At 42.2% G+C, this 13009-nt stretch overlaps 1 long non-coding RNA gene across 1 annotated transcript; it reads right to left on the bottom strand.

Moving 5' to 3' along the window:
• Nucleotides 1–5292: 5292 nt before the first annotated feature.
• On the bottom strand, nucleotides 5293–6382 carry LOC138979209 (uncharacterized). The gene is made up of 2 exons (XR_011459936.1): nucleotides 6314–6382; nucleotides 5293–5760 (listed from the first exon to the last, which is right to left on the bottom strand). It is a non-coding gene; the product is annotated as an uncharacterized lncRNA (long non-coding RNA).
• Nucleotides 6383–13009: the final 6627 nt, after the last annotated feature.

Genomic DNA, 13009 nt, shown 5'->3' with positions numbered 1-13009 from the left:
ATGAACAACCTCTTCAGTCTTTTTTTCAATTGCCCCCGTCTGCAACAATGGGACTAACGTGTCGCCGACCACTCTTTCACGCACCAAATCACAGTACACGTATACTGCGTGAAAATCTTTATGTAAATCCATCATACCCTTTCCACCAAAGTGACCAGGTCCTGTGATGGTTTGTTGGGTAACATCTGTTTTCAAAATTCTCATGAACTCGGGGCTCATCCACAGCGAGCTATTTTTGAGTAATTTAACACGTACTTTTTTTCTTTTTTTGTGCTGCTTTTGGTGTAATAAAACCTTACATAGTGAGTAAGACTTGCATCAATCAAGAGCTGGTTTAGTGAGTTTATAAAAAAAAGCAGGTGAATCATAAAACTGAATCTGGTAAAACTAGAGTATCACAAGGAATAACAACACCTAATGGGGTACAAATTCGAAACTGACACGTGTCTTTTTCCACATTTACATACGAGTTGTTAAATTGAATCTCAGCCAACCCACACTCGTAGTCGGTGCTCAGGTCAATTGTTTGAGGTAGTTTTGTGTAGTAGTGACTCACGTTGTTGTCTGGGTAATGAGTCATAGAACTATTACTAGGTAGCGTCAAGTAAAAACATGTTGGTGGTTAAACAATCAACGATTACGACTCAAATTAATGGTTGGATTGGGTAGCACATAACCTAAACAACTTCCGAGCAAAGCTACCCACAAGTTATCCGGTCTGCAACCGGTTGTCAAATTAAACAGAGACACACCTACTACAATATAATTAACAAAATTCTGACCAAAAAAAATACAATCTCACTACGAGGGGCGTGATAACCAAAAACACGCCACAAGCAAGAGAAGCTCTTGGTATCAGTAGTTGGCTCTTCTAAGACGTTAGTATCAACAGTCGTAGCTTCAGCAGACAAGGCAGCCTCACACATAACTACTCTGAATACTGTCTAAGGCTATCAGCTGAGATCCATGTGTCAAATGACGTTGGGTACCCAAACCAAAGTACTAAATACTCTCTTTTTTCTCCCTTATCAAGTCGTTCTTTTTAGTACTTTGTCAATACGATACATTTTTTTCTCTCCTACTTTTTGTAGTTCTTCTTTGTAAAAACTACCTTGTAGTTCTTCTGCGTGAGCGTCTTTCAGCTTATAGGTCACTGGAGTTGTTTTCAACACACTGCTAACTGTAAATAATTCTTCTGGCCACGTAGGTAAATAACCTTTTTTTAAAAGAGTCGCCGTGTTTTACTTAGTCTCACACGATCACCAACCTGTAGCCTACCTTTGAGTGTTTTCTTTTGGGAGTTGGCCGTACAAAACTTGCCAAACTGTTTCTTCGTTAGCGAGGCAAACTTTAACAGGTGCTGTTTTTATACTTCTGTGAAACGAATGGTTGTACGCGTGTACAAGGTGTTGTAATTCTTCTACATATCTTACAGTACATATCTTACACGATTAGTGTGTGTAAAAAAGCGCCACATCTTCTCTTTTAATGTGCGATTAAACCGTTCCACAATAGCTGCTTTGATGTCATCGTTCTCCGTCGTAAAAAACTGTATACCCTCGTTTTTTTAAAAAAACCGCTGAAAAGGGGTGTTCAAAAACTCTGTTCCCTTGTCAGTTTGCAATTTAAAAGGTTTACGTCCTAAATCCCCAATACTTTTAAAAGCTGACACCAGCGTCGCTCCTGTTTTGTTTTTCAGCGGGGCAACCCACGCATACTTTGAAATCGCATCAAGCACAGTCAATAAAAAAGTATAACCATCGTTGTCTTTTTTAATGTTTTTTACATCAACCAAATCTGCTTGCCACTGCTGGTCCGACTATTCCGGAGACAATAACACGACGGCGTGTAAAACTACGTCGTACAGGTTTGTGAAGTGTATACATATCTTGAAAAGACAACCACTTTTTAACTGTTTTCTGAGTTTGTCCGGTTGTCTGGCTTAAACCTTCACTCCCACCAAAGCTTCCTGGTAACCTGCTGTTGTAATAACGACGTCGAAGTTTTTTCTTTGTTCTTCTTCATGTTACTCAAGTATAGGTGAGCCAATTCCTCCTTTTAAGTGGAGTACGTTGTCTATAGGGTGTTGAAGAAAACAAAGTTCTTTCGTTAGAAGTTTGTGGAGATGGTGACGGTGATATAATTCTTCTGCGACGCCTTCTTGTCGGTTGCCTGCCTCTGTCATCAGATTTTCCTTGCATCCACTCCCACCGCCCCCGAAGCGTCCCGGTACCAAAGCGTCTCGGTACCGAAGCGTCCCGGTACCAAATCGTCCCGGTACCGAAGCGTCCCGGTACCAAAGCGTCCCGGTACCAAAGCGTCCCGGTACCGAAGCGTCCCACTATAACGCGTCACAGGACTTAGACTTTTTTTTTTTTAAACCTTGAGTAAATGACCTTGATTTGACCTTGACTTGACTAACCATATTTATTTTTTTAAATTTAATCTTGACCTTGATTTGACCTTGACTTCACTGATTTTTTTAATTTTGCACAGACCTTGATTTGCTTTCGGTAAAAAAAAAATCACTTTTTGTCCAACTTTTCCCCAACTTTACTTTAGATCTGTACTCACAACACACTAATTTGGAAATACTGTACCCGTGTGGACAAGTTCGGGGGAAAGGTCCGTAAGCTTCCGTTCACAAGAGGGATATGTCTGTTATCACACACGCTTTCTGGCTTTACTAAGCGTGAGCGTCGGAAAAAGTCTTTTCAGTTCTGCCTCCGACTTTTAAATTGTATCATTTGGGTTAATTTGGGTTCATTTGGGTAATAAAGAACGCTCGCGCTGGACCCGAGTACTCTTCAGACTGGCTCGCTCCCCCAGTATGAAAGTTTTTGTCTTGTGCACGTTTAAGACCAAGTGATTGCTCTGTGTGAATTACAGGCATTCCCTTTGCTATATAATACATTGGCATGCGACCCGAGGATGTGCGTGGTGACTGGTACCGGGACGCTTCGGCACCGGGACGCTTCGGTACCGGGACGCTTCGTGCCCTACTGCGCGGGAGCGTCCCGAAGCGTCCCGGTACCAAAGCGTCCCGGTACCCCTGTGACGCGTTATAGTGGGACGCTTCGGTACCGGGACGCTTCGGCACCGGGACGCTTCGGTTCCGGGACGCTTCGGTACCGGGACGCTTCGTGATGTACCCCCCTCAATGACCAATGAGCCCACGAGGGGTATTTACTGCTTTTAAAGCTTGTACAAATATTTCCCAACCTCGAGGGTTCGGTGTGTTTTTACGATAGTGAAGAGCATCGTTTACCAAGTCCGCCATGTTTGAACCTTCTACACGTTGTCCTTGCTACACAAGTTGTCCCTGGTCATCCCACTTCGTGTCAGAGCTTTCTTTAACTACATCCAACAATAACAGTGCCTTTTTTGTGGTGTTTTAGGTACACTAGCTAACACTCGTTTTTCTGTTTTGTTTACACTCTGCTCATTCTCTGTATTCAAAGTTTCGGGTAAATCAAGATTATTAGGGTGTACAAATTCCACTTTACCTAGTGGTTTGTTTCTATATTCTTCAACACGCTTAAGAAACCGCCACAAGACTTGATGGTACGACGTTGCCTTAGCATGCACGTTAGCAGTTTAGCTGGCCAAAATACCCCTGCATCGTTTGATCCATTTCCTTTAAACTTTAAGAAGTCGCATCGGTTACAGGTGGGGGAGTGCTGGTAGTAGCCTGTTGTAAAGCCTCCAACACACGCAGTTCTACCAATATCATTTTTTTTTACAGTGTTCCATTGCATCAAAAGCCTAAAAGCACCAAACAAACTACTAACAAGTCCAAGAATAGGTTTAACTTGAGAAGCGCTGAGGCAAATCCTCCTTTATGAAGAATTGCTTTCCGTTGTTTCAACGGTGTCCTTTTTTTCGCCAAAATACGTAGGTTCTGCTTGTCTTGTCGTGCTAACTGTTTTTTTCTGGGCAGACGTGACGCGTACATTACCTTTTAAAATATTTAGTGAGCATTCACACAAAGTGTTGATCAAATCAAGAGACCCTGCTTTCAAAATAACCTTAATTAAGGCAGGTTTCGCCTCACACAACAGTCGCAGTAGTGGTAAATTCCTCTTTACCCGGGTAGACACACTTTATTTTTGGAGGTAGACCGTTTAAAAGTCTGGTGGAAAAAGTTTGGTGCACAAACGCAAATGATCCGGTGTTTCCTGTTGCACTGTACTGATTTGCTGTTTAACGTCGTTTTCAACCGTTCAAGGTTATATCGCGACGGTTCCTGTCGCAGATCAAAACAATAAATAACCATGTGGTACAGAAGTTGCATCTTTAAATGCTTCCTGCACATACTTCAACTTCCTAGGATACATCTGTTTTGCCAAATGTGTAATTTGTAACGCATCTCGAGGGTTTTTTAAAAACCACCAAGTAATGGCTGTTTAAACTAATTGTTCTCTGTTTTTCCAAACAGGTTTTGTACAATATATATTACACTAATATTTCTATGGTGAGAGCCTTTGGTAAATAGTTTTGTTACTCGTTCATCCGTCTCACTCATCAAATCATCGATAATAATCACCCGTCTGTTATCCCCTGTCCACTGTTCCACGTTGGGAATACCTTCGGCAAATGTTACACCTTTAATCTGCTTATACCCCGGTTGCCACTCGCCGTAACACCAAACCACCTCGTCAGGAAGCAGCGTCATCACGTTAGACTTAAAACTAAAAAAACCTGGGATACAAAGTGAGATTTTCCACTGCTGGTTGGACCGGCAATCACACAAGTAAACGGATGTCGCCACCTTGCAGCCATTTTTTAATATTAGCTGAGACTAAATAGACCTTTTTCGTATAACCTTTGCCCCCAGCGTTTCGACCAATAAGATTTTAGGGCACGGCAGCCTCTCTCTGATAACCGGAACTAGGGGGCAATAGGTGCCTGGCCTGAAATACCTCTTTCACTTTCGGTGCTCGAAGTACTATTGCCAGAGGATTACTTTGAGAAATTCTGCAAGAAAACGGATTATCTTGTTCAAAATCATGAACAAAAAGTCAAGGACATGCACGAAGGTATGGTTTGAAACGGCTATTGGTGGTATATGGACGAAAGACTTGGCGAACTTCCCCTGCATAAGCGAAGCAGAGGTGATCGACCACAGATCTACATATCTCTAGATCAACTTTCCTACTGATATACGGAATAAACGTCTCTTGACATGTTCTCTACCTAATTATCTTGATCGCATTTATTTAAAGTGGAAATCGTTATGTTCGTAAGCTCACATACAATCATTTATGAAACAAACTCGGACCAGACCAGAGATTTGATTGATAATGGGCCCTTTATTCTATACAGTACCAGAGTAAATTATATAAACCATTACATGACAAAATAAGCTTCTTGCTCTTTGGAGTGATGTGGCCTTTGGCAGCTCATCAACCCAGTAATGTAGACCTGCCTTTTTTACGAAGTAGGTACATGCATACCGAAAGATCACCATATGTGTAAAACCATACTGCAGTGTCATTTTTCAGTAGAGAATCAACAGAAAAAGAGCGTATGTTCTCCTTCAGCTTCATGTTGTCTTTCTTCAAGCCAGAAACATCTTCAGTCAGACGATTAATCACAGAGGCCTGTTATGTAATTGTCATCTGCAGCTCTGCCAACTTGAGGTAGTCTGTGTTCCAATAACAATACCCTCACAGGTAGTCGTGTCCCTCTTTGCAAAGGCATGATCTGGCCCTGGTCCTAAGCTCTCACTAGATGCGGAGGGCAAAGGAATGACTGCTTCTGTAAATACAAAATCAAATGTATAGATTAGCAATATAATTAGCATCAATGATCTTGTTATCAGATTACACATGCATCACACTCACAGCATTTAAGCATGAAAATACACGAGTGAAATAACTCCTGAAATTGAAACAAACTTAGGGGTGCGGGAGATGCTCCCCGGAAATTATTTCGGAGTGTTCTATGCAAAATCAAAATTGTAGAAATCTAGTGCTATTTTTGTTGTTGCATCAATTCAATGGTAAATTTCTGGGAGTAAAAAAAAAAATTCAGCATGAACTTTATCGATGTCTTGAAAACTGCATCACTATCTGTATCAAGTAACCTCCTTCATCTTCTCGATTCAAGAGTCGGTTGATTGAATGCACGCGGCTTGTCGACATATGTCTAGATCGTGTTTGTTTGTTTTCTAAAATCTTGAATCTGTTTCGTGACCCTTCCTATGCATCCGTTTTGGGCTGCCGATTAATTTTAAATTTCTTATACACTGATGTAGGAAGACAATTTGAAGTCAGCAGATCATAAATTGATAAAAACAAACAAAGCTTACTTGGTTCTGAGTCTCTTCCAGATCCGATGATATTTTCAGCGTTGACACTGGGGGGTGGGAGCAAAACCGCTTGCTTAATAATAATAATAATAATAATGGACATTTATTAATCGCCCCTTCTCACAAGAGCTCACGGCGATTTACATATTAATTTCTGCCGTGTGAGATGGAATTTTTTACACAATATATCACGCATTTACATCGGCCAGCAAACCTCAAGCCTATTTGGGCGAGCATTCACCTTTCACGGCCTTTATTCCAAGTCACACGGGTATTTGGTAGACATTTTTATCTATGCCAATACAATTTTGCCAGGAAAGACCCTTTTGTCAATCGTGGGATCTTTAACGTGCACACCCCAATGTAGTGTACACGAAGGGACCTCGGTTTTTCGTCTCATCCGAAAGACTAGCACTTGAACCCACCACCTAGGTTAGGAAAAGGGGGAGAAAATTGCTAACGCCCTGACCCAGGGTCGAACTCGCAACCTCTCGCTTTCGAGGCAAGTGCGTTTACCACTCGGCCACCCAGACCCAGACCTGCTTGTCGTCGGTCTTCAGCGGACAAAGTCACGTCTCCGACCAGTACCTTATCCTTCTGCTAGAGTCACTTGTTCTTGATGTTCTCTCAAATCCAAGATTAAGGGTGGGTACGAAGTCAACGGAGTTGGCATCGTTGATAGCCGTGCCATTGCCAGACAGACTCGAAGTGACGCGAGCAGACTTTTCAACGGCACGACAAACCCCTGTCGTCGGATTGCTTGCACCCATCGCGTCCTTCGCTGTTGCGCCTTCGCACTTGCACCCATCGGAAAGCCATACAATGACAAATTCTGTCCACCGTATTTCTCTTTCTTCATTCCACTGTTGCACTTGCAGTTGTAAACACAACAGTTTGCCTCGTCGTCTCCGCACTTTACTTTGCACCAAGCCTCGTTGTCGATTTTTCCTTTTGCCCCCTAGTTCCGGTAGATCTGACAATAAACTTCACAGCGCATGCGCCAAAATTTAAGTGAAAAAGGTCTATTAAAGGCACAGTGCAGCTCACAGCCTTCGTTTTGCGTTTTTGTTGCAGCTGAGTGCATTTACAGTTCAAAAATCCTCCTATGGTAGTAAAACAAACCCAAAACTACCCAACGACGACATCTGTGAAGCTCGACAGTTTCTTGTTCACGCGAGTGCATAAATTAACCTAGTTATTACGTGGTGTTTGGTCGGAGTTCGATTCAACTGAGTGATTCCGGCCTCCATTTTGTTTTACACAAATTCATGATGATGTCTGACATAGTTTGCTACTAGTGACGTATCTTTTTGTGCATGATGTGGTGACCTGATCTAAATTTAGATCCAAAAATAGGTCAAGACCAGCCGGGTCCGAGTACGAAATTAATTCGTAAAAAAAATCGCAGTTCTTGACTCTTTGGGTGCAAGTCAATGAAACTTGGTAGTTCTTCTAACGGATAGCTGCCTGAGGTATGACTAAAAGCCCCAGGGGCTCCGTGCACCTGGATTTGACAAGTTCAGTACCTTTAACTTACCCCTGTATCTTTCTTTTATACAATTTTCAACTCACACAAAAGGCACCCAAAAAATAAAAAATAAAAATAAATAAAACAAAACAAAAAATTAAAAAAATAATTTAAAAATAAATAAATAAATAAATAAATGTATCAGACAAATAAAAAAAACAAAAAAACAAAAACATGAAAACTCTAGTCAGTGGGTTAGTTACGAAGGTTCGGTGTTTTATCTAGATGCTGTGCACTGCTGTCTAGTACAATTAAATGGGTTTCTCTGTGCTTCGCGGAGCCCTCTCTCTTTCATGCTAGTAATAGTTGTGTAACTCTGTGGGTGTTATAAACACCGCAGGAGCATTTACAAGGCGCACAGCTTGCACCACAGTCAGTCATACATAATGTTAGGTTAGAGACTGCTCACGCCTGAGTATTGCACCACAGAGACGCAAGACCTTACATGCTAGAACATGTTGCTTGGTCAGCACCTAAAAATAGAAACGCGTAGTAAGACACGAGTGTGATGCAGGTAAAAGGGGGGGGGGGAATAAATAAGCTTCTTCTGGGTGCTCACGTCTGAGTATTGCACCACAGAGACGCAAGTCCTTACATACTAGAACACGTTAGACTTGAACGACCAAACTCTCGGTATTCTGGTCGTCTTTGTTTAAGATGAATCGACATGAGCAGACTTGTCAGGGTGAGGGCTCAAAAGAAACGTTCAAAGGCGTGGGTTTACTCACCACCTCAAAACATTTTTCAACAGTTACAAAGCCACAGTATTCAGGTAGCCACAGATTTTGTTTTTCCCTTCAGAGCGATTTTTGAATTTGAGGTGTTTTTTGACACAGATAACTTGCCACAAACAAAATCAGCTGAGTCAAACTGTACACAGTATAACTAATGAGCCTTATCCGGTGTGCGTAATATTTCCAGTGCGTGACACCGACACGGCTCTCTGCCTCTTTAACGATCCCTTTCATTTGGCAGGCAATCTTAAGACGACACCCCCCGTTGTCTGACACCGGGTAGCCTTCCTATTGGCTTATCGCCACAGGGAATCGGAAGTGACCAGCCTTTAAAAGACTGAGCATTTAGGCTAGAGGAGAAAAAACGCGATTTGTGATAGCGAGCTGTGTGTTGCTCCGATTGTGTCGGTTGACGTGAACGGTTGAAGTGCTGACCAAATTTGTCGCGAAGTTGTAATCGGTCGACTTGTGGTTGTAACTGAATTCCGAAACCTGTGCTCTTGTGTTTCGCGACTATCGTCAGCAGCAGGTTTTGTGTTCCTTTTACGTGTGCTCACTGAGGAGAATCTACACTGCTTTCTGGTGTACGTTAAGTAAAAGTCACGTTATCGCAACCTCTGTCTTGGCGTCTCATTTATGCTTCCTGGCCTATTTCCCCCCCTTCCACTCCACCCTATCACACCATAATTGTAACTTTTTCGTAAATCTAACTTAGTGCACTTCATTTCTTATTCTCTTAAGATACTTTTTGAGTTAAAGTGCATTTATAAATGTTTGGATCAAGTAAATCAAAGTTTTCCTCAGTTTGACCGGTGTCTCGCCGCGTGACGTTACACGCGTCATTTTTGCAATCTGTGTTTCCTTGTCAAGTTTTACGTCACATAACTTGTCATAAGTTCCACTTTACCGCAAGTATGACACATGCATGTAAAGTTCAGGAGTTCATTTTGTAATTGAGTGAATGGTATTTGGTACAGGAAGTGATAGAGTTTAGCAATCTTTATTTTGCTGGGTTTTGATCGTTAATCGGTCATGTGTTCTGAATAATTAATCATAATTACTTTTTGATATGGACTTCCAAGGTTTTATCTTGTAACATGATTTAAAAGTATTTTTCATGCTGGTTTTATAGCAACAAACCGATTTCTAATGTGTGCATTTTTTGTAAAGTTATCAGCTGTCAAAGTTTCTAAAGAAACACAGTTCTGGCTGTCATGCAGTTCGGGGAGTATTCGAGACCCGCTTTCCGTGTAGTCCGCGCGGTCAGTATAAATAGCATCCCGGTACCAGCATAAGTATTGGGGGCGGGGACGAAGCTCAGTTGGTAGCGCGCTGGCCTTGTAGCCAGTTGGTCGCTATCAGCGTGGGTTCGATCCCCACGTTCGGCGAGAGATTTATTTCTCAGAGTCAACTTTGTGCAGACTCTCTTCGGTGTCCGAACACCCCCGTGTGCACACATGCGCACAAAAAAGATCCCACGTTCACAGCGAAAGTCTCAGGGCTTGGAAAACACGAAGACACGCATGCATCATCTCTTATCTCTTATCATGATCGTATTTCGATACGTTGACGAGACAAACCCAATGCTGGTGTGTCGAAGAAGACAGCCACAGCGGGCTTGTTCGAATCAAAGTATCACACCATATCTTCAGCGTATTACCAATACCTGTCCCAATATAGACCAGTTGGTCTAAGAGGACGTTAAACCCTAGTAGTCGCATAAGTATTCAGTTCGTGTCTCGACACCACTGACCGCTGACAGCTGACCACTCGCTGCGATAGACTTAGCCTTGATTTCAGAGTATCGTGGAAGAAGAGGCATATGCCCATTCAGTGGATTTAGAGTAAAGAGGATTTAATCCCAAAGGAGATCAGTTGTGTTTGAACCTGTGTTGATGTCGGCAAAGAAGGGTTGAATCTACTGTCATTGCGTGCTAGTTCCACGTGGGGTTTGTAATAAAACAATGAACCCCGCCATCCAGTCTGTTCGAGTTTGAGAGTGAGAGTGAACCTCCCCACACATGAATGGTTCACATGTCTGTTTAATTCCTGTTCCTGTCTCTCCTCACCAACCAAGATACAAGGCCGGGCGGCCACACCACAAGTACTCGTGCAGTCTACATCATGCTGTCTCCATGATATAACAGAGTACAAAACAAATTCTCCTCTCTCAAAAAAATCTCAAACGCTAACATGTCTAGGACGAAGCGTGGGCCAGGAATCAAAACAAAGCTAGTGTTGGAAAAGGAAACACGGAGAAATAAATGTCCCGCAGCAACACACGTACAGATCCACTTTAAATTTGAATAACTGTGTAATAAGGTGTTCCAGGTGTGTAATGTCATAGTTTTAACCCCAAAACCAAACTATACAGCTCTTGGGAGAATAAGAGACAGTTTTTGACCCATTAGGTCCATGTATAAACCTACAATGCGTGTTTTCTTTTGCGCTGAGCGTTACCCACTCGATTATGATGCCTGGCGCTGACTCGTATCACCCCTTTTGTTCAGTAATCAGTTTTTAACGATAATTATTCCCTTATCCTTCCAACGTCGGCGTCAACGTTGTAGTACAGCAGCGAGAGGACGTCATACAAGCTATTGTAAACGATGTTTCCCGTACAGGCCCAAACAAAACTTTGTAATAAGCACATAAAACACAATTTTAGTGAACAAAAGTCAACACCTTCGCTTGTAATTGCATTGGTAGCTCGATCCATACCCAATTACTGAATTTAATTTGATGTATCCTTTAAACACATGTCTTGTGTACCTCTCGATAACAACATTTGAGCGTATTGGACCAGTTTTGTGTCCTTATTTGACACTTTTCCGGAGACAACCACGTTTTCTTGATGACGTCACAGCATACACAGGGCCGCTGATCGGTAGGCGTGCTTCGCAGGGTCACCGGTGTGCTTTTGGTCACCCTAGAAAACTTTCCAGTAGGCACTCATATTACTTACTTGTTCTGTCCATTAACTACACCACTGACCTCCATATTGTAGGAAGTGTTTTCCGTTCGTTCCAGTTGGCACTCATAGGTTTCTGAGGCCACACCCAGCCTTGTCTGGAACTTCTTGACACCCAAGAGAGTGTTGCCCGTGGCACTCTTTCCCGATCCTGTTTTCCCCACCAGTAGTATGCGGTAAGTGTTGTCTGCAAAAACAAAACAAAACTAAAACAATTCAGCTGGGGAAAAGAAGAGGAAGTTTCAAAGAGCTTAGACGGAAAAATGCACTTCTATCCATGAGTCATCTGCACGTGAGTTCAAATCCCGGCCGCGGCCGCCTGGTGGGTTAAGGGTGGAGATTTTTCCTATCTGCCAGGTCAACGTATGTGTAGACCTGCTAGTGCCTTTACCCCCCTTCGTGTGTACACGCAATCACAAGACCAAGTACGCACGATAAAGATCCTGTAATCCATACCAAAGTTCGGTGGGTTGTAGAAACACGAAAATACCCAGCATTCTTCCCCCGAAATCGGCGTATGGCTGCCAAAATGGTATAAACGGTCATGCACGTACAAATCCACTCGTGCAAAAACATAAGTGAACGTGGGAGTTTCAGCCCATGAACGAGAAGAAGAAGAAGAAGAACATATAGTTCAGTTACATAGCTTAAAAAAGGGTATTTTAGAAGAAGCTCTTACGCACCCAAACGAAACAAGCAATGTTCTTTAAACCAGGTGGGGGTAGTTGCAAAGAGTCTGTATTACATGACCATACATTAGCTAGAAAACATCTTTTTCCTTTGGTATTTTGTTTTAACAATGAGATGTTAGCATAGTGATTCGTTTGAAAGTGACATAATTACAAACGCATTCGCACCCCAATTAATTAAAGCATTAATTCGTGTGTCATTTCACTTAAACTGTCTTTGCCATTAAAGGTCTTTCACTTGACTATCTGGCACACCTTTTGGATTAAAGATTTCTTTAACAGGGATAACGTGACCACCGTCCAAAATCGACGTGTCAAAAACGGAAGGGACTAATTAAAAATCGACGAAAAATATACACACCATGGCAACTTTTACACACGAGGAGAAAGTAAAATCGATAATCTATCCACAACATGCAGTTTTATTTTGTTATCGTGCGTATTTCGTGTGCTATGCTATTTCTACTGATGCAGGTGTCGATCACATGAGCGGTCAAAAACGGGAGGTTTTGAGGCAATGTTCAGGGGTATCATGACAAAACGCGCTGTATTTTCAGGAGATTATGCCTACATTCTGGATTGATACAAGTATTGCCGAAGTTTCATTTGCGTGTAACCACTTGCGTACATTTACTAGCCATGTAAACACATTAGAGAAAAAATGTTTTTAAAGATAGTAGACCGAAGGAGCCATTTTGGAAAGTTTTCTGACGATTTGGACGTTAATACGTTCAAAAGACATTCGCTGTACTGTAATTTATAAATATGTACCTG

This window comes from Littorina saxatilis, linkage group LG10 (genome assembly GCF_037325665.1).
Source record: "Littorina saxatilis isolate snail1 linkage group LG10, US_GU_Lsax_2.0, whole genome shotgun sequence".
NCBI classification, from domain to species: domain Eukaryota; kingdom Metazoa; phylum Mollusca; class Gastropoda; order Littorinimorpha; family Littorinidae; genus Littorina; species Littorina saxatilis.
The sequence above is the reverse complement of the archived record's forward strand: the minus strand, read 5'-3'. Positions and strand labels throughout refer to the sequence as shown.